This window comes from Stegodyphus dumicola, chromosome 10, assembly GCF_044657685.1.
Source record: "Stegodyphus dumicola isolate Sdum_Otavi_A_Nest chromosome 10, ASM4465768v1".
In the NCBI taxonomy this organism is placed as follows: domain Eukaryota; kingdom Metazoa; phylum Arthropoda; class Arachnida; order Araneae; family Eresidae; genus Stegodyphus; species Stegodyphus dumicola.
Genome location: NC_140777.1, coordinates 120,072,994 through 120,098,628, shown reverse-complemented (window position 1 = coordinate 120,098,628; position 25,635 = coordinate 120,072,994). Strand labels below are relative to the sequence as shown.

Below are 25,635 nucleotides of genomic sequence, written 5' to 3'. Positions count from 1 at the left end.
TCTGTTCCCATCAAAAATTTATATGGCGCCTATCTGTTCCCATCGAAAATTTATATGGAAAAAGAAAAAGGGAAGGGGAAAAGAAGTGTATTTGTTTCAACTTTGCGAAGATTTAACAAGATGTACCAATAAGCAGCTCAGACCGCACAGTTATTAAAAAAGAAAGAAAGGAGTCATTTCGTTTGGTTTTTGTTAATGTTACTGCAGAATATGAACAACAATTTTTCGCGCGCAAAAACAGTAAACTTACTTATTAAGAAAGTAATTTATTCGCGCTATTTTATTTTCTGATTGCCTAGATGTTTACTTTTCATAACGTTTATTAGAATATATGGTTAAATATTCACGGTTTGATCCTCCACACCACAGTTTATAAAAACAACATTTAGTGGCATGAGAAACCGTTTTTTAAAATCGTGTTACTTAAAACAATGGCGAGGAGAACCTCAGAATGAATATACAATGCAAATTTTCACAAATGCAGTGAAGGAAAGAGATGGATGTTCAAGGGAAGAGGTAGGAAAGAAAACAGCTGTAACGGATACGCAGTTTCAGAAGTAGAACATGTACCGGTAAACGAAAATTCTGATTCAATTCAGGTAACGCTCACTCGTTTATGTTTACGTCATAAACGAAACAAACACACAAAATTTTGGGTAAAACGCATTCGTGCCATATCGGCTATCGAAACAAAGTAAGATTAAAAGTGATCTGTGCTTGTTGAATGCTAAACCACTGCGAAAAATCCACATTCCACGGTTAATGGACTTGGTTTGCTGCATCAACTTCAGAAATCTACAATCAATAAATGAAATGGAAGCTTATTTACCAAATGTAAGATTGACCTGATTAACCGATTATGGCAAAACATTAACATTACAGCAACGTCGCTAAATTTTATCAAGTTTGTCCTCGACTGTTTTGAAAACATTAACGAAATGACAACATTATGCGAGGAGAAATATATCCATCAAAATATCGACGGAATTGAACTAATTTAATAAAATATGATAACAAACGTAAGAAATAGGTACTTTCACAGCATTTTTAATCAAGGTAAAAGTCATTAATAGTTGATTGTTTGTAAATAGGTTGGTCATAGCGGTTAACAAATCAACTTTATCCCTTTGATCATTATGCCTTTTGACAGACTCCATAATAAAAATCACTACGCAGAATAAAATAATGTGTATTTTCTAAATAGAATATTCATGAAAGTGCACTGATCAAAAGAAGCAACGAAACATTTTGACGCGAAAAATGTCATCTAGAACTCCACTCTAATAAACAGTCCTGGCTTCTTTGTGCATAACTGCCTTAAATCAAAATCAAGTTGCTTGGCCTCTTAACCCTTTACTTGGCGATATGCCTCTGTCATTTGGCACTTTCTTCTGGACAAGTGACTTTATCTGGAGACTTTATCGTTTATTTGGCGACTTTATTTCAGATTAAAATATTTGTTTTATAATATTTTGATTATACTAATCGACTTGTTAATCACAGTAAGCGATGTATTTTTCATGTTTTCGTATATAAATCGGCTGGACTACAACAATACCATAATAATATCCGAATAATAACATTAAACAGAAATCGCATTAAGCAGCACCTACACTAGATCTATTTATCTATCTGCCTATGGAATGAGATACCTTTGCGAAAGACTTTCTTGGGGAACTAGGACTTCTTTTTTGGCCTTAAGGAGCATTTGCATTGGAAAAAACTTCAAGGATGAAGATTTTCAGGAACAGCCAGTCATGGAAGGATTAACTCACACATGCTTAACACCCATGCAAATCTATTACATATTCCTCGCATGAATTCTAAAAATCGGTTATTTGTTTTCGATGGTCGTTTACAACCAGTAAAATATGCTATTATCACAGCAAAGCGTTTAAAGGCCGTATCAAGATTAACTCACACATGCTTAACACCCATGCAAATCTATTACATATTCCTCGCATGAATTCTAAAAATCGGTTATTTGTTTTCGATGGTTGTTTACAACCAGTAAAATATGCTATTATCACAGCAAAGCGTTTAAAAGCCGTATCAAGATTTAAAACATTTCGAAAGAACAACTGTTCAAAATGATTTTACTGATTTGTCACATAATATAGAACAACTAATCACCACAGATCACTTTGGGAATACCACTTAAAGGGCAAACTAGTCCTGCATTACAAATATGGGGACTGGACGCTCATGCTGATTGGTGTCGAAAAGGAGCAAATTATAACTTTTTGCGAAAGCTTTAATTTGGTTACGGCAGATTTACGGATCATGAGTTTACGGCAAAGCACTAGAGGACTTTCTGCCTTCGTAGAGAATTTTCTAAGCAAAACTGACTCGTAAAAATTTTACATAGAGAGAAAACAACAAAAACGTCCATGCAATCAGTCCGTTCGCGAGATTTGAACCTCTTTTGCGAAAGGAAAGAAAAAAATGTGCGTCTTTCTTTCAATGGTAGGCAGACAGAGGGAAAAAAAAAAAAAAAAAAAAAAAAACTGAAATATTTGTCCCAAACAAATAGATGTGTGGTAGCAGTTTAACGGTTGCAGGTTTTACAAAATAAAATACCAAACTACAGCCACTTGTTCGTTTGCGGAGAAAAAATCCACTAATGGAGGGGGATACTTTCAGCTTTATCCGAATTGGCAATCACACACATTGCTACTTTAGTCGCAATTGAATTATGTGTTTCGTATTTGGCAAAATATCAACGTTTTCACTTCTATGTCACAAATCACGAAGTCCGTACCGTGGTTTAACGTCATATCGCTGACTAGTTCTCGCTTATGCCATAACGATAGTACAATTTATACAATATCAACCATAATTAGTAACATAATCTACAGCTGTTTCACTTTTATTGAGAAATGTTGAAGAGTAACACAAATGAATATTACAAAGCAATGGGAAATAACCTTTAATTTAAAAATTAAAATGATAGTTAATAATCGTCAAAATTCGACCGTGTTTGCTTTTGAAAGCACCATATTTCTTTTGAAATATGCTTTCAACAGCAAAGAAAGGCCGTATTTTGCCAATCACTATAATTAAAGCTAACCTACATCCCTTGCTTAAATAATCTTTCATAATTACAAACACGCATAATTATCTATTTACGATATGTTATGCAAAGTATTGTTCTCTCCCGTAGATGACGAGAGATGAAAAAAATGAAATGCAACTAACGATAAAGTTCATTCTTATTCACTAATTTATTTTTTACATCCTTAAATTCCTTATTTAGAAATACAGAGACATACCTTGCAATTCTATCACTCGCAATCCAAGGTCCGATTAATAACAAATCCATGAAAGAACGGCACACACAGTCATCAGTTTGCTTATTTGCAAAACACTTTTAAGATTCCCCACCATTTTTCACAACGGAGATGGTCAAAAAATACATGGCCGGAAATAAACTCATAACCACCAACTTTTCTTAATAAGGCACCATAACGCAAAGGAAAATTCCTACCCAAACACGCAATAAAAACCCAACAACCGTGTCTTCAGGATGAGAATGGAAAGCATAATCTTCGTAAAGTGGGGGATAAGGGAGGAAATAGTTGAAGCTGGCACGCGTCAGATGTCACGCGTATCGTCAGCTGCCTTGCTCCAGACCACCATCTGCCCCGCAGGGTAAGGTACCCCCAGGGCAAGGACGACGGCGGCGGCCGCCAGCCAGGTGTTCCATAATGGTGCACACCGCGACCCAGCAAATATTTTTCCCTTGCAAACCATTGAGAGGGCTTCCTCTTAGTTGGAAAATACCCATTTTCAAAAGCGCAGATGTAATAAAGATTTGCTCTCAACTAAAAACTCTCCAAAGGGAAAACTCGCAGTAACTTCAAGGAGAAAGTATGAAAGTAGGGGGAATATTGGAATTTTTCTCAGAATAAAATTATCGAGTTCTATTTCAGAAGAAGGTCTGAATTTTGCTTTGTACTTCAACTGTAAGTAAATGAATCAAGTATTTACCAATAAGCAAATTTTTCCAGAAGTCTTAAAAAATACTGTTGCATGCGTGTTAGTTTGAATATACATAGAACCGATGACTGCTTGATAAAATTTATTTTTACTAAAACAGGCATTTTATAGTTCTTAAACTTTCTATAAAAGAACTCGTACAACTCTTCTCAGTATCACATAGCACAATCAGTAGTTAAACTTCAAAGTGCTACGAACGTTAAACACAATGTAATGCAAAGCGCATCTAAAAAGCGAATCTGTCTCGGATTTCTCAATACTCCGATAACTCAGGTCTGAATTAACAACTACTGCTCCCAAACTTCTGCTCTATGTGGTTATTATATTGTTTTCCTCCAGCCGCCAAGAAATCTCTAGTACTTCTGTAAATTACTGGCAGGCATATAAGAGTCAGACACGGTTACAGCTGCATATAGGGATTAACTACATTTATTCGGTTACAATACCCATTACAGTTATGCATTATACAGTGGATTCAAACGTGGCCAAGTTTGGCGATTTCTCGCCAAATCTGGTGACAAAATTTTCGTTAAAACCATCGCCGATTTAGAGAGACTGCCATTAACTAAATGTTAAATAAACTACTTGCTCCTGTATTCTTATTTATTTATTTATTTGTTTATTTATTTATTATTTTTTTTGGCAGTGTCTCGCTTCTTTATTATATTATATATACTATGTATACAAAAAAAAAAAAAAAAAAAATTCGTAACATTATTATTTTTGTACGAGACGTGAAAAATACCAAACATCTTTCAGAAGTGCAAAGTTAAGAAAAAAGTTCAAAGAACTGTTCTAGAATCGATACAAACTTAGTCGAACTTCTGGTGCAAAATTTACATTCATGGCATATTAACAGAACAGATAAGAAATAGTTTCATTAGCTTACTTGATTAGGTGCAAAAAATGAAATAAAAATGAAGATATCAAAAGGAATTAATTGACAACAGACTGGATCGCTTTATATGGCCACTCAAAGCATTGGTGGCGAACAGCCTAAAGGGAAAATGCTTTCGTGGAGGATTTTCTGAGTTATGCAGGCTCGTATTTACTTCGCACATGACAGACTGGCAACAATATAACCTACTGCAAAATTTTAAGAAATATATTCCGAAAAAATATCGGTACTCCCGTATTAACGCTAAACATTGACGCAATTTGGCGGTTTTTTACGAACGAAAAGGTAAAAATTACTTATGGGGCACAAGTCGGAGATCTCCACGAATTTTTTAAAAATATTCCCAAACTATCGATATTCATCATAAGTTGGCAAAAATTATCAGCATTTCAAAAGAAAAAGGCTCTTTAAAATTTAAAAATATAAATTTAAATTATTAATCAAGCATTATATGACACATTAAAAAATAAAGCACTCACACTTTTCACGAAATTCTTTTCAAATTTTTTACCGCTGTTCTTCTTCCTATGCACATCTGAATCTGTTTTCGCTTTAGAAATATCAAAGAATTATTAAAACCTGCGCACCGGCTATCCACCAAACGCATCTCATCACTGTTCAGTTTAGCGATTTTACGATAAAATACAGTATTCCTGCATAATTTTTAGCCCAATTTCTTCCATCGGTAGTAAATTCAACAAGCGATACTTTAAAATTGAGTTTAAGGCAATAAAAATTCATGATTTGTCTGTAAAAAGGTGTTGGAACTTTCCAACAAAAATAGTGCATATAAAAACGACGACGTTGCTTGAATGAAGGACTGTCAACTGCATTGGTTGCATGAAGAATGTTTATGCGCATGGTTACCAGAGGTTGACACATCTTGAAAATCTGGCTATTTATTCTACCAAATTACTTTATTATTATTATTATTTGATTACGGAAACGCACATGAAGACTAAGGACACGGATGCCTTCTTGGAGTACTTTCTCAGGGAACCTGGGTCGTACCCACGTTACACATAGGGAAAAACGCCCATGTGGCCAGCCCGTTCGCCTGGAATCGAACCCATGTCAAACTACCAGTGTTCAGCGACCGCTAGGCCGATAGTGGGGTAATTAAAATATCTTATCTCTCCAAAAATTTACATTTAGAAAAGATATACAAGGTTTTCCATACAGTCCTCGTGTGTTTTACTGTCAAACAATATAACAGTACATTCAAAAAGAAAAGCGGGGAGGAGCTGAGGGTAGTTTTATTAACAAATTTGCACAGCTAAATAGCGAAAAATTATGCTTCAGTCGACCTCTTCGCTAAAACACGGAAATGGTCAATTAAGCCTGTTATTGAATAGTTTTATATTTAAAACAGTTTCGGCTAATTTCACATCTTTTACTATTATTTAGACAACAATCTGTCTTCTTTGCATTATTTAATTCACCATCCCTGAATGTGGACCTGGTTTTACGACACCTAAAATCCATCATTTTGAATGATATAGTCCTGCTTGTTCAAAACAAAAGGGGGGGGGGCAGAATCACACAATAAAATTCCTAAACACTTCCGCATTTTTCTAGAACTACACATCATCATGAAATAAAAAGTGATAAATTTGTAAGGTTACGGTTACAAAGCTATTTATTCTACAAATGACGATTAACGACCGATGTCTACCAAAAAGGAAAATTCATCATTTTCACCGGCTGAAACTGCTGTCTCAAATGCACGAAGAAAAAACTTTTTTTTTTTTTTTTTTTTTTTTTTTTAATGCAATATCCTACACTTTAACAACAAGCAATCTAACAGAAATCTCTTTTTTTCCCCCTTTTGAATTGCGTTTTAAGATTTTCCTCTAAACGCCATTTCCCTGCATGCACGCATCCTCAAACACGCCTAAACTTTTACATTTCTTGTATACCATATTCATTCTTATTGAAGATCTTGATCATCAATATTCAGCGACCATTTATAATCAAATAACACATTCACATATTCACAACTGCGTTTGCGAGCTTGCATGTGTTCAGTTCATTAATACTTACTTCTGACTGCAGAATTCTTCATTCTTAAAACTGGGAATTTACACGGCCGCATTTGTACTATTTCTTATATTATTAAAACAGAGTCGGAGAGGGGGAAAAAATTAAACTTCATGAATTTTCAGGTACGATTGAAATTTTGAGTGGTTAAACTGCTGATTAAATGCAGGAAGCTGAAGAGCAAAGAAAAATATCGAACATTTAGAATTTCTCCAGGCTTTTCTAGATATTGATTGTAGATCTGGAAATTCTTGATCGAGATGTGGCTTTTAACTTCACGATCATCTCCCCCCCCCCGATGAATTTGTAAGCAGTTTTAATCGGTTGCCAAAATATACAAACAACTTACGTGCAGTCGAACTCCCATTACCCATAACATCAGTAATTCGAAATTTTCGGTAAGATGAACAGGTGATTTGAACAAATAAAGGCATTAAAAATAATCTTAACATATCGATAAGCCAAACTTATCTAACTCGAAAAATTCGATACGCCGAACTTCCGTCAAAAGGCATTAAAATTATTTCATACATTTTTATTTCTTGAGAATCCGATTTAAATATCAAATCTAAACATACCCCATACCCATACCTTAAAGGCAAAGTAATTAGCCATATGACGTAACTGATTTTATCCCCAGAAATAATCACATCTTTGCCTCTATGAGCATTTAAAAATGTACAAAAGAAAACTGCAATTTATAAACTGCTGTTTCTAGCGTACATTCATCGACGAAGTGCCTGGTGTCCCCAAATTTATCACATATTAAGCATTTATCATATTTATACTTAACACACATTATTCTATAAGAATCCAAAACGTCTCTTAATATGTTCTTCTTTTTTTTTTTGTAGTGTTATAATCATGTTTTTTACACATTATTTTTTGCTAACGATAGGAAAAAATTGTTACCAAGATGCAAAGAAATCTTTTTTTTGCCCGAGGGAAAGGGCTCAGAAAGTCATCCACCAAAGCATACCTCTCCTTCGTGAAATGGATTTCGTGTGTTTGGCGTTGCTGAGATATAACAAACTCCCAACAGCCTCATTTGGCAACAACAAGAAATCATTTTAACCATCCAATAGCAGGGCATTTTTCACTATCGTTAACATCTGATTAGTTGACTACACCTCAATTAGGCACGGAATTTGATCGTGTCGATAACCCCACCCAAGTAATATGCGACTGACGTTACGATAGCGCGGTATTATTATACCTCGCTTATTACCAATCACAGGCATTTATTTATTTCATGGATTTTTTAAAGGCCTATCTGTTTTCTATGGTCCATGCTCTTTTAATATTAATTAAATAGCTTTTAAATTGCAACTTAAAATTTATTAAATTATATCTATACTTCACTGCTACACATAAGAATTTTCTAAAACACAAAATGCCGTATAACACGAAACAAGATTATCAATAATGCGCACATATTTAAAAAAAAAAAAAAAAAGAGAGAGAGAGAAATAAATAAATAAAGAAAAAAATATTACATGGGTTTAGAAATTTATAAGTTCATCTTCTTTTGATGTAACCTCTTAAAAAAAAAAGGAAATCTGCGATCATTTAGTAAAAGCTTGCGCAAACTTCTGAATACAAAGTCTAAAATTTTTTTGAATGTGAATTTTAAACCCATAATTTATTTTTTGTTATTTTTAAGCCAAAAATTGATATAGGACTTCCTTTCCCTTCAGTTAATGGGCAAATAAATCCTGATATTTAGTTTTTCAAATTCTAATGCTATAAAACTCAATAAGCGCACGTAATTAAATATATTATAAACTCAATAATCGCACGTAATTAAATACCTGATATTTTTAATCATATTTTAATAATCATATTTTTCCGGAACTGCTTTCGTTATTTTATTTGCAATAGCATTATTGCCAAAATTTATAATAATAAATAACTTTTAATTAAACGTTAAAGTAGGTAATACATTATCATCGGGTTTTCTGAAATATGTTTGCACGCATTTCGGTTACTCAAACGTTTTTTTCTACGGTTTTCAATTTCGGCTTATTGAAGTATGAGTGCTCCTATTAACATAAAAACAGGAAAATACAAGATTAAATTGCAGCCAAAGAAATATGTAGCGCTATATCAATAATACTAGACAGGTGCACAAAATGAATTTCTCGCTGCTTTAATGAAAATGGAGGGACAAAAAATATTTAGCCTTATTTCACATTCAGAAAAATTTAGCAACACACTCGAAAGTATCATTTTATTAATTTACAATAGCTGTCAGAATCACAAATTCGGTTGGAAATTAAACCGTTCTTCTAGGAAGAGCAGATTCCCCCCCCCAAAAAAAAGGTAGATCTCAGAACTTAGGTTCGGTTATCACTGCTGTAGGCATATATATTTAATGGATTAAAAGATTCCAGTTCTGAGCAGGTAAAATCCAAATCAACCCAAAGCGCATGTATATGCAAGCATCAGACCTTGGGCAAGAAAACACGTCATGCCTGAAGTCTGAAGCTGGTTCTAACACTAAAAAAAAATGCGTTGCGAATAGATAAAAACGAAATTCTGCAAGAAAAATAAAAGAATGCAGAAGAGAAAGCCAACGAAACTGTGCCCAGTAAGAAAAGAAATTGGTAATATTTTTATACAATCTCTCTTCTGTCAAGAATACAATAAAAATATGCACTTTTTACTGAAGCATCATATAAACTGCAGCTTCGCGTTTAACAAGCTTACCTCCATTAAAAATCACACATACGTGCATGAAGGGTAGGTAAGGGAGAAAAGAGGTGAAAATGACTTCAACATGCAGACACTACAGTCGTGATAAATTATCTAGCGATTTCATTTCTGTGAAGTATAAATTACTAAATAAAAACACAAGCAAAACTTTCAGCACAGTTTAAAGCGAAATGCAAATTTTTATTTTTAAATAACTTAGCTAGCGGAGAGCAGATTTAAATGGGCGTAAAAAAATAACGCATGTTAAATATAACATAATCATGACGTCATTAATGTGTTTATATCCAGGCTCATCAAATCGGAGGAAAAAAAAGAGAGAAACAGCTCATTAAAATTAAAACAGATTCGTTTTTTTAAGGAAAATACCAAAAATTATGACAGAAGTTTCTAAAAATTTGCTGTAAGCACGAAAACGAAAGTAACCGAATTTGCTACAATGTATGAAACATCAGAATCTTCAGTTAAGAATAATAAATATAATGGGGAAAATATGATTTAAATAATTTCCTTTCATTTTAATGACCGCTTCCTCAATCTGATATTTAATGAGTGCTAATTAATGCCTTAAAAAAGTTCTTTCGTGCTCAGAATTTTATAACACTATATCAGGCAAGTGCGATTACAGGAAAATTTCTATACATCTCTTTACAATCGTTGAAATATCCTCAAATATATTTTCAAACACGCATGCTTAAAGTTATATTTATATATAACGTATATTCCATTTAGCATGTCTTAATAAAAAAAAAAAAAAAAAACTATTTTGGTATACCTTCCATTTAGTATGTTTTCAGAAGCATTCTTCAACATGCGTTCGGAACAGATAAGCAGGAATATGACGCTAGTCTAAATATTCATTAAATACATAAAAAGTTACCAAACAAAATAAAATGGCATAGAATTAAGAGTCTGGAATTTAGAAATCCATATCTTCAAAACCAATGACAACAACAAGTTCAGAAACTTCAAAGAAAACAATTTTAATTACAGTTCTTCCAAACATGAAAAAAAATCAGATTTCAAGCGTCAATAAATATTGCAGAATGTTTGAGCTTTTCAATCCCATAATCATTTAATTCGGACATCTCCGCTGCGTTGCTGAGATATAACAAACTCCCAACAGCCTCATTTGGCAACAACAAGAAATCATTTTAACCATCCAATAGCAGGGCATTTTTCACTATCGTTAACATCTGATTAGTTGACTACACCTCAATTAGGCACGGAATTTGATCGTGTCGATAACCCCCACCCAAGTAATATGCGACTGACGTTACGATAGCGCGGTATTATTATACCTCGCTTATTACCAATCACAGGCATTTATTTATTTCATGGATTTTTTAAAGGCCTATCTGTTTTCTATGGTTCATGCTCTTTTAATATTAATTAAATAGCTTTTAAATTGCAACTTAAAATTTATTAAATTATATCTATACTTCACTGCTACACATAAGAATTTTCTAAAACACAAAATGCCGTATAACACGAAACAAGATTATCAATAATGCGCACATATTTAAAAAAAAAAAAGAGAGAGAGAGAGAGAGAGAAATAAATAAATAAAGAAAAAAATATTACATGGGTTTAGAAATTTATAAGTTCATCTTCTTTTGATGTAACCTCTTAAAAAAAAAAAGGAAATCTGCGATCATTTAGTAAAAGCTTGCGCAAACTTCTGAATACAAAGTCTAAAATTTTTTTGAATGTGAATTTTAAACCCATAATTTATTTTTTGTTATTTTTAAGCCAAAAATTGATATAGGACTTCCTTTCCCTTCAGTTAATGGGCAAATAAATCCTGATATTTAGTTTTTCAAATTCTAATGCTATAAAACTCAATAAGCGCACGTAATTAAATATATTATAAACTCAATAATCGCACGTAAGTAAATACCTGATATTTTTTCTACTTTTTTCCTTAAAAAGTAATTAAAATACCCTCTAAAAGTTTCTTAACGTTTTTACTTTCTATCAGCATCCTATAAAATTAAGATTCTTTCAAATTCAAATTTTATACGCAACAAACAAGTGACAGACGAATACCAATTTCATAGGCAAATACGAAAACTTCAGCTTAAATTCTAACTAAAATTAACATAATATAAATTAAATTAATCTTCTAAGGCGTCTATTTTAACTTATTTACAAATTAATTTCATCTTCTGTTTATTTCCGACCAGTCGGAGTTTCCGGTGATAGCCTTCACACAATCTTATGTCATTTTTTTAATACAAAAATAAATGCAACCCAGAATAAAATAATCAATAAATATGTCTTACTTATGTAACCAGATATTCACCAGATTCAGATATCAAAAGCATTAATTAAAAAAAAATTAATAATAAAATAAATTTTCGGATATAAAACTTCAAACTATTTTTAAAACTTAACAAATGAACAATTTACAAAAACAAAAAATTAAAATCATTAAATTAAATTCTTAATTTCATAAACATGATTTCTTCTTAATATATTAATAATTAACAGCATTATTAATCTATTACTAATATCATTATAAACTTATTAATTCTATCGGAATTATCATAGACAAATTAATAAAACTTAAATCAAAGAAATCAGTGAGCTTTAGTTTGTTGACCCTCTGTAACATTTCGCCACCACAGGGGTGTATCCGGCCGAAAAGGGTGTATTTGTGAGCAAATCAAATAATTAGCAACGTTTTGAGTAACAAAGAGACTTCGTCAAGTATGCGCAAAATATATGTATATAACGACATAATTAATACTTAAAATTGTTTGAATTTTTAATTAGTATCATTTTAATGTACGAAAAAAAACCCAGAAAGATTGTCAGCTTTTTGTCTAAGGGGTATAACTTAATCTCCTGAACAAATTTATTTTAAAAGATTTTTTATGAAAAAAACACATTTTTTTTACAATAATTCCTCAACAAATTACTCACAGTATTTTGCAATAATCCATATAAATAAATTAAAAACTGCAAGCAAGAGAGCGGGAGAGAAAAACCCTTGGATACCTTTAAATAACCAAACAATAACTTCATAATAAGATAAAACTTCAAATGAAAGTCAAACTTACCTAAAAGAAGAAAAGCTTATCATTTCTATAACCGTATATTAGACATTCCCCAGTCACTACATAATCCAACAGGCTATTTTTAAGGCAAATCAAACGTAAACAAAAGTTCATGCGCCCTGTCCAGGGCTCCAAGTTCCCACGACAGTCAGAAATAAATAATCAGATTAAACAAAAACAATGATTCAGCTCAAATAACACTCAACTGCAATGAATGTGGCATCGATTCAAACGCATTTTTTGGAACTTTTTCCCATCGCCAAGAGCTATGGGTATATGAGCTGGTGTCTAAAGTCTTCAGATTGCTAAAAGCACCCGAATTTGGGGTGCCTCACCCTCAGGGGACCTGATGTGTCACGAGGGAACCCACCAATGAAGATGTCCGGTGCAGAACCATCTGCTAGTCTCAGTACTCTTCCCTCCTCAAGCACATAATATTCGATATTTCTAAGTGTAATGCAGGACCAAATAACTACTTTCTGCTCGGGACAAGCCAATGGAACGAAAACTACACGATTCGCCGATGACAAAATCGGGATGAAAATATTCCTACGTAACGGCGAGATGTCATTGATTAATGGATAGCTGCCGCCATCTGTTGGTCAAAATAGTAACTAGAGAATCGAAGTTAACATTTCAAGATGCGATTCATTTGAAAAATGAAAACCAATACGTACGACCAAAAATGAACTAAAGATCCCAAAAATTTCATTTCAAGACATACAAAAAGATAAAATATTTATATAAATATGATTATTTTTTGTTATTAAATTTGTCGTCTTAAAAACTTTCAATCAAACAACACGAAATAATTAAATATTTTACATCAACTCTATTTTAATTAAAATTAAATCTCAAAATTATTAATGTAATATTAAGATAAAATTAAAATATTATCCAAATGATTGATATAAAAAATTTTATAAAAATTAATTTATGAATAACTTCCGTGTGTGCTCTGAAAATAAATATAGCCCATTCCAAGAAAAAATTTCAATATTCGTCTGAATAAAAATTTTATTTCAGAGTTATATTTCAATAATATAAAAGAAAAAAATAAAAGTTAAAATTTATTACCCCCAAATCGGCAAAAATTTTAATCAAGAAAACATGAAATAATTAAATATTTTACATCAACTATATTTTAATTAAAACTTAAATCACAGATTAGGATAAAATGTTATCCAAATGACTGATATAAAAATTAATTTATGAATAACTGCCTTAAATAAGCATGTGTACAAATATATATATATATATCCCAAACTTAATTTCAATATCCGCTTGCAGAAAAATTTTATTTCAAATTTAAATTTCAATAATATAAAAAAAAAGTGTTTCAGATTTTTTATTACGCCCAAAGGTGCGTTTTTTTTAACGTTTTGTGTGTTACCTTTTGTTTATTAAATATCATGTTCTTCGCACTTAAACCATAAAATTCAATTCAACAGCAATATCACAAAATAATTTTAAAAAATCATACCTTTAGGATTTCCGATACACAGTCTCAGATAAAAATGTTTTTCTTTTTTCTTTCTCCTCCCCCCTCCATGTACAGTGTTGCCACTGCTCGCTTTGAAATCGTTGAGTTTGTTAATCAAAAGTTCGTTAAAGTTTTACAAAATATGAGCTAGATAATAAAATAAATTCGAAATTTAGGCTTCCATATGCCTATATTCGCGTGGAGGACTACCTTATTCAAAATTTAATGTTTTTAGGTATCGTCGTTTTTTCACAGAAACATACATGCATTCATGCAGATCCTTCATTATTTAATTTCTTTTATTTATTTCACGGATTATACGCCAGCCAATCAGATTTTTTTTCTTATCAGTTTTCAATTGTGGGAAAAAAAAAAAAAAAAAAAAGCTGCTCACATATAAATGTATTCCCCAATAAATAGATTATTCTTAGAGCAAAAATTCGTAACTGTTTTGTTTTTTGACAAGTACGAATTAAAGTTAATAAAATCTACATCTTTAAATCTTTGAATAAGATTTATATCCACACTGTAAATTAGTTAGCTCTATTTATAGATTTCCTGATGTCTTATTCATGTTAACTTTTGATAGTAATGAAAATAATGTAAACTCGGATTTCAAATAATTTAAATCTTACTAACATTGCATTTGCAACAAATTCGTAGTTGGAATGTCTAAGCGGGCCGCATAAAATTGTTTCGACTGATTTAATCTATTAATATCAGAAACTCTTCCTCTAAATTGATATTTCTTTTTAGTTGCGCACAAATTTAAAACTTTCTCTCTTAACTTGTGTACGAACCCTGAATTTTCAGAAATGGTTCTCAATCTTTGAAATTAAATAGATAGCTCGGTCAATTTTTGTGGTACGAGTGTCAGCCTTTTTTTTTTTTTTTTTTTTTTTTTGAATGAATATAAACTTTTATTAACTATAACAATATGGACTGAGGGACTCTATATAAAGTTAGAATTTTTAAATGCCAAAGAAACATTTGCCTTTCAATTATGGAACATTTTTATAATTCAAAGTATAGGCCTACAACAAACGCTTGCGAAAATAAAGGCCACTCAATGATTTTATGGGCACACAGAGTTAAAAAAAAAAAAAAAAAAAAAAACAGTATTCAGAGTTATTTTTTCATGTGGGAAAGTTTAGATTAATTTCAGGATTCTGCAATATGCGTAATGTTGAAAGTAGTTTACCTGCAAATATAATGCTTAATAAAATTCTCTCCTAATAATAATACAGTCGACGCCGCTTAATGTAATCGCGGTTACAGTTATCATCCGGATATTGCTATGGAACTGCTGAAGTTCCGCTCGTTTGTGTACGAAAACATGGAAAATATTTTATTTACTGTGATCAACAATTCGGTTAATGTGATCAAATGATTGCGTTATAATTATTTTAACCTGACGTAAAGTCGCCAAATAAAGGATAAAATCGCCGAAGAGGGTCCAAATAGAGACCAGAAATTGACGGCTAAGTAAGGAATTAAGTGGCCGAGCAGTTTGATTTTGATTTAACGCAACAATATACAAGAAAGGCCAAACAACAACTCGACCAAAATGTTTAATGAAGTGGAATTCTACATTACCGAGCTTTTTCGAGGCAAAATATTTCTTCGCTCGTTTTGATTGGTGCATGTTTATTAATATTCGTTTAGGTACCGGTAGTATTCGTTTTTATTCTGTTTAGCGATTTTTATCGTGGAGTCTAGCAAATGGAGTAATTATCTAAGGCAGCGGTTCTCAACCTTTTGACTAACGAGATCTAAACAAAAATTGAAAAACCTTTTTGTACCACCACTACATTTTACAATTGATTATTTTTCAAATTCTCAATAGAAATATTAAATATATATATTGCCATTTGCACAACTTGTTGGCTATTTGTATTAAATACGCTCACACAAAAAATATTAGATTATAAATTGGTTACCATTTTAACTATCAAAATTTAAATTATAATACTTTAATTCTAAAATTTAATGTGAAATTTGGTTCTGTTTAAAAGAGATCAATATTTTTTTATGTCTGGTCATATTTCACTTAGCTTTTACCGTAATTAGAATCCACTTTTAATTTTGTTCTGCCCTCCCCCCCCCCCAATATAACATGGAAGAAAATCCTTGTTCACACAAACAGGTTGTGAAAAAAGGGAATAAAAATTTAATAGCTTTATTTGAAATGTCTTTAATTTTTTTTAATAGTAAAAAATACTTTGTTTCTTTGCGTATCACCTATTTTTCTCCTATCTTTAACCGTTCGAGAGTCGCTAATCTAAGGGATAAAGCTTTATAGACAAAGAATTATTCATAACTTTTGACCCTAATTAAAAGTGCTGTGAAAGTATTTCTGTCTTCTGTTTATATCAAATTAGTTAAATTTGATTGATATTTTGAAGGATAATTTTTCATCATTTAATGTTAAGTCATCACATTAGGCGGAGCCTACTGTATAAATAACACCTGCAGAAAATAATAAATGTCTTAATTAAAACATCTGCGGAAACTTCGGTAATATTACATCAATAATATTACATCTTCGATATTATACTTCGATACATATTACATGCGTATTTGCATTGCACATTTTTTTATTTATGGTCTGTATTCTTATAAACCCTCTTTAAAGCTTCCAAATGCAATATTTTTTTAATTTCAAGAGTCGAATTCTTCCTTTTATGGAAAAGTCCATGTTTCGCAAGAAACACAACAGCCAAATTACTTTTTTTAAATGAAATATAAAAAACTTAAATGCAAAGTAAGGCCTTAGTGTCATTCAAATACCGAAATGTTTACATGCAATCTCAGTATAAATCTTTTAACCGCCACAACACACCACATTATATTAAATGAGTCATACTAATAATGAATATTAATTAATTAGAACATACGAACGAGAGAACTCATATGGGAGGTTTGTTCCGGTTAGATGTTGCCCAACATGTTAGGCAGCTTTCACGTGTACCCAGCAAATGTCAAAATGAAAATAAACGGGAAGAAAAGTGATGTCACTTCCTCCCAGGCAGTTATCATTCTATTTCAAAACCTTCAATGCATCTCAAACGAAGGTTGTAGATCTTTTTGCCTAACAGGATGTTCAAATAAATGAACCCTTTTTGTTGAAAGGACTGCAACATTTCCCTAATGTCCTTTGCAAATGATTTCAACCTCATGCAGTTAAATGGAAACATCCTTATTCAAAATATACGAATAAAACATGCTTACAGAAGTCTTTATTATTTAATAGTAGAACGATAATTTCTACTATTAAATAATACGGAATCTGTTTGTATGGCCCTCATCTAGCGGAACAACGTCGATACCTAGAATTATCACATTTTGAATACAAGGAGTCCTCCATCCGTACATTTCCCCCCCCCCCAATTTCGAAACCATAATTCTGAATTTCAATTTTTTTTTTTAAATTTATTTCATATTTTGTACGATTTTAACGAATGTTTGACTAATAAACTCAGCGATTTGAAGGTGAGCAGCGGCAACAATGTTCGAAATCAAACATTTTTATATCCAATGCGCAACACTGTTGCCATTCGGCAAAATATAAAATATTAAGTAGCTTTACTATGTTAATGCATGTTTACATGTTCCTTCCTTTACGCAAAAGCGGCGACACCTAAAACTTCCAAATACATGTGCAGCTTGAAGTCTGAATTTTAAATTTTGAATTTATTTTTTATTTAGTTCATATTTTGTAAGAATTTAATGAATTTTTTATTAATAAACTAAGCGATTTGAGATTGAGCAGTGGCAACACTGTTAGAAATAAAACATTTCTGTCTTCTTAACGCGTAAGGCTGTTGAAATTCGGTAAAATGTAAGATATCAGTATTTATACTTTAATCAACAAACTCAGCTATTTAAAAGCAGAGTGTTGCCACTGCCTGAGATAACTACTTTTATCTTCTTCCACGCCCCAGCGTGCTGCTATTCAGTAAAGCGTAACATATTTAACTTTTCAATTTTACTTGTCTGCTGTAGTATAACAAACTAAGAGATTTAAAAGTAATAAATGTATTTCTTAAGAATATGTTTTCACTTAAATCAATCAATTTAAATAAAAAATGCATCTTAATTGCGAGATATCTAATTAGAAATATTCAATATTTTTTATGAAATGACAGTAGCTTTGCTCATTAAAATCATTACACATATTTTCTTTTTTTAGGCTGCATACCACGCAAACGGTTGTGTAATATTAAGATAACCAGTTCCTGTTATATGCTAAAAAAAATCTGATGTAGACACCTCATGACTTCCTTGTACTGCCTGTTAAATTATGCACATTTTTTTGCTGCACTTAATTTAAACGTACTTCTAAAACTTTCATTCAAGATGCATTTATCATTCAGTCAATTCAGTTCTCACTTTGCGGCAAAGCAAAAATCATAAAAGCTCAAAACATTTTTATTAAAAATTGTAAAATAAGGAAAAACCTGGGGAAAAAAAAATACAGTTAAAAAACAAGAAAGACGGGGTTTTACTGTCTCAAAAATTTAAAGTTGACTTCCAGTTCCGCTGGGCAGAAAGAAGTTGGTGCATCAAGTGATTTTATTCACTATACTACAAAGAGTTCCAAATGCAAACAAAGAGCCGCCATGTAAGTCCTAGCGCAACTTACATTATTAAGTTGCTGATCATTCTACACCTATTACATGCCGATTAACTAACGGCATAAAAATCTTATATATATATGTTTGGTTCGGTCGACTGCAACAAAAAAGAGAGGCGCACAACTCGATGTTATAGCAGTCACATGTACAAAATTTCAGTGCTGTACGGCTAATCGTTTTTGAGTTATGCGAGATATGTACGTACGTACAGACGTCATAAAAAGTCCCTTCTGAATCCATTTTACTATCCGTTTTGGAAAAAATACTCCTTTATTCTGTCCGTACGTTTAGATGTCAGGGAAAAAAAAAAAAAGAAAGAAAGAAAGAAAGAAAGATAAAATAGATTCGAGAACGGTCAAAACGGATATTTTCGTTGAAATATAGTATCCGAAATTTTTCGCGACTACAGTAGTTCCTTTACTTTATACAAGGAAGTAAAAACAAACGTCTTTACTACTTTACTATTATATCTAATTGAAATGCTGAAGTGCTACAAACACGAGTTTTTGTTAGACAATCCCTCCTCCACTACGCATGTGCGCAGTGCAAATAATCCAATTTAATTTGCTAATTAGCAAATTAGAAAGGCACCCTGAGTATGAAGTTATGACAAGGTAAATCAGATTTACACATATACATACTCATGTAGGCTATGCTTATCTGTCTGATTGCTAGGAGCAGTGAATAGTCAACAAAGCTACTGCTTAGCATCGATTCAAATTAATTTCGATTGTTACACTTCTGATCGTCGAGTTCATTACTATAGGACTTAGGACATAATGAAAACTAAAAGCATTTCAAATGACTGCTGCGATTCGAATTTAATGCTACTACGGCGAAACCTCTCATCGTAATCACCTCCATGCTCGAAATATCTCTGAAAGCGACCAATATCTATGATATAAATAAACATGGCCAAGAACATCACCGATTCTTCGTGTTCTCTAAGGCAGTGGTCTCAAACTCGAATTGTACGCAGGCCGAATAAACGATTTGAAAGCAGCTGAACGGCCAGACTTTTTTTTTATTAACAAAATAATAAATATTTTAAGTAAATTTTAAATTAGTTTACTAAAAATATTTATCAAAACAACATAAACTGAAAACGAAATTAATTATAAAGCGAAAATAATAATAATATGACGGACGAAAAAAAATTCAAATTTATATTTATTTTCTATCTGAAATCTAAAGTTTGGTACCTGAAGACGGTACTTTATTCCTAGATGCTCATCGGTCAATCTCAATCGGTTTCTTTTCTTACTAGTTTTCAGCTCTGGAAAAAAGTTGTTCCCTTATAAATCTATTCCAAAACAAAGAGATTACTCCTAATTACGAAAATTCGTAAATCAGCTGAACAAGTATGAAAGTAAATAAAATCAGTACCTTCAGGTCTTTGCATAAAATTCGTATCACATGTGTAAATAATTAGCTCCATTTATAGATTTTCTGGTGCGCTGTTCATGTTTATTTTTAATGCAAACGAAAACAATATAAACTCGAACTTCAAATAACTAAAATCTTGAATGGCTGCAATATCATATTTGCTATAAATACGTAACTGAAATGTCTTTGCGGGCCGCATAAAATCGGAGTCGGTTTCATTGCCTATAAATGGGTGTACGCAAAGCGCGATTGCAGTTAAACTAAGATATATTTAAATTAATATATTTGTGGGCAAATGATGTTTTCGAGTTAGGAAATTCACCGAAGCGGACAAAAGCAATCTTTATTTGCTCTTTATCTTAAACATCAATCATTTTTATTTTTATTTCAATGCCAGTACATAGATGAATTTTCCCTATTACTAATAATACTGTTTATTATTATTATTTTAAACCGAAAACGGGAAAGAGCATAACAGCTATCTGTCTTAAGGAGACAAATGCCATTGTGAAGGATCTTTTAAAGAAAACTGGTTAACGGAGAAAACCGTAGAATAAACCCATGCAGGCAGGATTCTTCACCAGGATTTGAACCAGGCTGAAACTCTCTGGGTCCGGCGGTTTTAACCATTTGGACAGCGTCGAGATAAGAAATAATACCATTTCCTGTTTTAAGAGTAATTTATTGTGATTTAAGTTAAACGCAATTTTCTAATGTTATACGAAACATCTGACGACCACGTGTAGCGATAAATTTGTTTTAAATCCAGTAATATTGAGAAGAAATACTATACAGGCATCTATTCATGATGTATAATTCTGATTTTACAATACTTCAATGAAATAAAATAACGCTACTAATTTTGAAAATGTAGGATTAACAAACCTTAAGATTTGTTAAACGGCAGATCAGGTTTTAGTTAACGGTGAATATTTATTATTATTATTTCAATAAAAACGAGAATCAACGTAACAAGTTATTTTTCCTTATAAGAAAAATTACTTTTAGTTTCCTTTGGTTTTCTTACTCCGAAAGAATTCTTGAATCGCAGGAAAACATAATTTCGAAGACCTGATGATCGCAAATTTCATTACAATATAAAAATTTTAATCACCATTCAAACTTTGAAAGATATATAAAATCTTATCTGAATCTAAGTATTTACACATTAAGTAAAAATTTAAGCAGCCTTTTGTGATTTTTTAACCTCTAATATAACCAAAACTAGTTCATGGATAAAAATTACAGTTTCCTGTTTATAGCAGGGGTTCCTAACGGAGTCAGTATTTGTTCCCTAGGGGAGGTCAATGCAATGATTCGGGGGGTCATTGATGATCCAGAGGTCGATAGCAAATATACAACGCTATTGATCGACATAATTTCAAGATCTCTTTGGTATTATAAAAATGCATTAATAAAATTGGTAATTAATTGTTTATTAATATAAAACTACATCGCACGCACAGTAAAAATGAATTATATAAAATAAAGGAAACCTGGTGATGCAAGAACTGATTGCGCTGAAGGAAAATGTTGAATATGTGTTTGCTAGGTTTGGGAATAGAAATATCCCCAACTAAAAGTTGTTAGTGGTAAAAAAAAAGTAAAAAAATTTCCATCCCTACATCAAACGCAGCCATCACATTCATTAAAACCAAACTTTCGCGCAGTTAGCATCAGTGATTTTGTTTCTGAAATCTTTTTTATATTTGTAAAATTAAAAATAATAATTATATAAAAATATAAAAGATAAATCTAAAACAATTTCTTTTCCAAGACCTTTGCTTATATTCTACGTTCAGTTGTTATATTTAAATTATTTACCCGCAAATTTTGTTTTATGATTATTTTATGTAATGCATATAGAGAAAAATATAAAGGGGTTCGATGAAGAAAACCATTCTTTTAACGGGGTCGATGTAAGAAAAGAGTCGGAAATCCCCGGTTCACTGTATCCGTTTAATCCTAATTCACATACGACAAATTATTTCATGGATTAATAATTCTTCTTGCATCTTTTAAGATCTGTCGCTTCCTTGAAGACATTCAGCTGCATCATTAACGAATTGAAAGGAAAATGAATACCTTATACTATCCTAATTATAATGACAAACATATATAACATCCAAAGAATACCGATTCTTTATGTAACAGAAGAGCACATACCTGATGTCCAAAGTTTTTGCTGCTTTGCGTCGCTCATCAGTAAGTCTCTTCATATTCAGGGCAACAACTATTATAGTTCTAGACGTAACAATCCGATCGTCTTACGACACAGGAAACTTATGACGTCATCTTCAGTGGACTCTCACGGTATCCGAATCGGTCTCCTCTGATAACACCGACTTGGCAAACAAACTACAGACGCTATACATATAAAAAGCGTCTGAATTTTCATAGAGATTCCAATTACTAATAGCAATGCCTAACTTTGCTTTCAGAAGATGCAGGACAGAAGCAATAACTGTAGAGAAATAGGCAAATGTTGAATGAATTTTCTAATGAAAACCAAAGTGGCAATACAGTGCTAGTGGTTAAAAGAAGATCGTCCTTCAGAATTCTGAATTTATATACCTTTTAAAATTACATCATTCAAGAAACAGAATCAAGGATAGCGTATCTAGCCTGCATGGCTGAAGAGCTTATTAGGTATTCGGTGCAGGTAACACGTAAAATCAGCTATGCCTTCGCCGGATTTCGAATCATGGATCTTCCAAATCTAACTGAACTTTTAAAGTCGTATCACACATTCAAAATATTTCGAAAGAAAAAGTGCTTAGCATTATTTTTTTTCCTTCTTTGTCACGTGATATAAAACAGCCAATCACCACTGATAACTTGGGGTTCCATTTAACGGGGAAACTACTTCTTTTTTGCGAATAATGGTTGATGACTGCGGGCGACTCGATGCCGATAGCTGATTGGCTGTTGAAAACGAACAACTTATAATTTTTTTGCGTAAGGAAGCCGGGGAGGGGGTGTTGGTTTTATTTGGTTTATTTAATTATAGCAAAGCATGCAAGGGCTCTCTGCCTAAGGGAAGGAATGCCTTCGTAGAGGTCTTTCTAAATGAAACTGGCTCGTATACACGTGGGGGAAAAATACGAAAACGCCCATGCAGCCAGCCCATTGACCTGGAATCGAAGCCAGGTCGGAACTATCAGTATTTAGCGAGTTTACCGCTCGGCTGCTGGTGGGCACAACGGGGAGGGAGGTGAACGCGAGTCTTATTTTCAACGATAAGTTGTTCGCCTGAAAGAAATAGATGTGTGTTAGCAGCCTTACACCATGAGAACACATACGTGGGAATACGATAATTTATCATATTCCACTTTAATTAAAGGGCGAGTCGGGAGAGGCGTGAGACGCAGCTGATAAAGCCAGGTAGTGACGAATTACAATCCACCATATTTCAGTTCGGGAGCCACTGTCAACACCATTCCTTTGCCGTGATTCGAGCCAAAAATCTCACTTTTTTACTTAGACGTGCTAACCACTTACATAATGAAAACACATGGAATATGAATGTGATTATTCCTTAGAATGCGGGAGTGAGTGCAACAGCAGACTAATAGACTGCGAATTCAGCAAAAGCATAGAAAACCTTAACAAACCTTTCTGGGCAAACGTTAAAATCTGAAACCTTTCAGATTTTTTATTAGTTATTATTATTTTAACATTTAAAATTAAAAATAGCAAAGTTGCTTAATCCATGTATGCAGAAATGGCTTACACTAAGAAGCTGTTCTAAAATTTAAGATTGCAGCTTCAGTCCACGCTGCAATCTTAAATTTTAAACTCACTACACTACGCATTTAAGTTGATGATTTTGCATAGTTAAATTATAATCCTTTCTCATACTGTTTACATACTTATTAATGAAGACATATCTTGCAAGAGAAGGGCACTGTTCGTTACTGATAAGAACAGTTGCAACAGGAGCGTTGCTTTCAAGATCAAAACTAGAACTGGACAACTAAACGTACGAGTAAGAAATAAATTGGATAACACTAGCATCCAGAATTCTTTTCTGGAAAAAAAAAAGTAAATAAATAAATAAAAATATTAAAATTCACAAACCAGACTGGGACCGCAGCAAGCGAGGGAGGGAAAACAGACTGCGGTTTAACCGTTATCTTTAGCGAAGAGCTCTCGGCAGTCACGAGAATCCTTTAATGATTACTATCCAGCAACGCATTTTGAAGAAAGATATTCAATACATGCTTCTTTTTCGGAAAAAATGAACTAAGATTAAAAATAATAATAAAAAAAAAGGGCCACCCTGAATAAAATACATTTTTTCGATGTAGAATATCTCATCTGATCCTCTATCTGTCTTTAATAAATAATCGACAAAATGATTAGCTTCTAGAAAAACATGCTCGTTTTCATTTTTTAAACGCAATACCTTCGTCTAAAATATCAGTCTGAATATTTTATCACAAAAGTATTATTCTATAGTTGTTTATTAAAAATTACATTCTTCGACTCCTTAAAAATCATAGTTTTAGGTATATTTATTTAAAATTCGAAAAACTGTGTCTATTTGAGGAGAACTAATTTATCTAAGCTTTTAGGAAAAATACCATAAAAATTTTATTGTGTTTTACTTCTCAGTTCATTTATTTAAAATTTACTTAAGGTAAAATAATTTGTTTTAAAAATAAATAATGTAATATTTTTTATTTATTACATATAGCAAGCAGATGAATTTTGACATCTTTTCTAATGACTAAAACTCTTAAACTGATTGAAAAATAAACTCGTTTTCGCTCATTTATAAAGAGAAACAAAACGCTATCCATGCTGCAATCAGCTTTTCACCCACTATAAGCACAATATCATTTTTCTTACCTAAAACTAACTACATTGAGCTCTTACAACCAGATCGAAACCGTGATTTTTTTTTTAATAAAAGTGGTTTGGCTACAACACTGCATTGTCTTCCGGGATAGCAATACTAATAAGCTAACGTTAGGACAACTCATTTAAACAGTTCGCTCAGAAAACTAAGCAAAGGTACAGAGCACAGTGATAAGTACTTATTTACAATCTATGCATATGAATTTCTCCATCAACCAATTCCATTTCAAACGAATATGCTGTGCAAAACTGATTTATGCTCACGAAATCTGAAAAACAAAATGAGCTTGTTTCATCACTGATTTATGCATCAGTCAGAGTGTGCAAAAAATTTTTATTTTCCTACATTAAATTTGATTACAAGGAAAAAGCATTTTCTAGCAGACTATTGTTTTTAGATGCAGGAATATTTTATAATCTTATGCATTTAAATCCTAAGCGCTCAGCTGTAGAATTTTTGATTGGAAATAATTATTAAACTGAACAAATAAACTGTTTCTACATTTAAAAAAAAAAAAAAAAAAAAAAAGTCGTTTGACACAGAAAATGAAATAT

The 25,635-nt window shown here is 32.1% G+C and overlaps 1 protein-coding gene across 9 annotated transcripts in view; it reads right to left on the bottom strand.

Annotated features, from left to right (window-relative positions):
• Positions 1-25,635, bottom strand: part of raskol (Ras GTPase-activating protein raskol) — a 730,597-nt gene that overhangs the window by 156,906 nt on the left and 548,056 nt on the right. The window contains exon 1 of one of the 9 annotated variants that reach the window (XM_035366892.2): positions 12,715-13,212. The exons of the other annotated variants lie outside the window; for them this stretch is intronic. The gene's annotated coding sequence lies outside the window, so the exon portion shown is untranslated. Of the gene's footprint in view, positions 1-12,714; positions 13,213-25,635 lie in introns of those variants that run through there. 9 annotated transcript variants of the gene reach the window in all.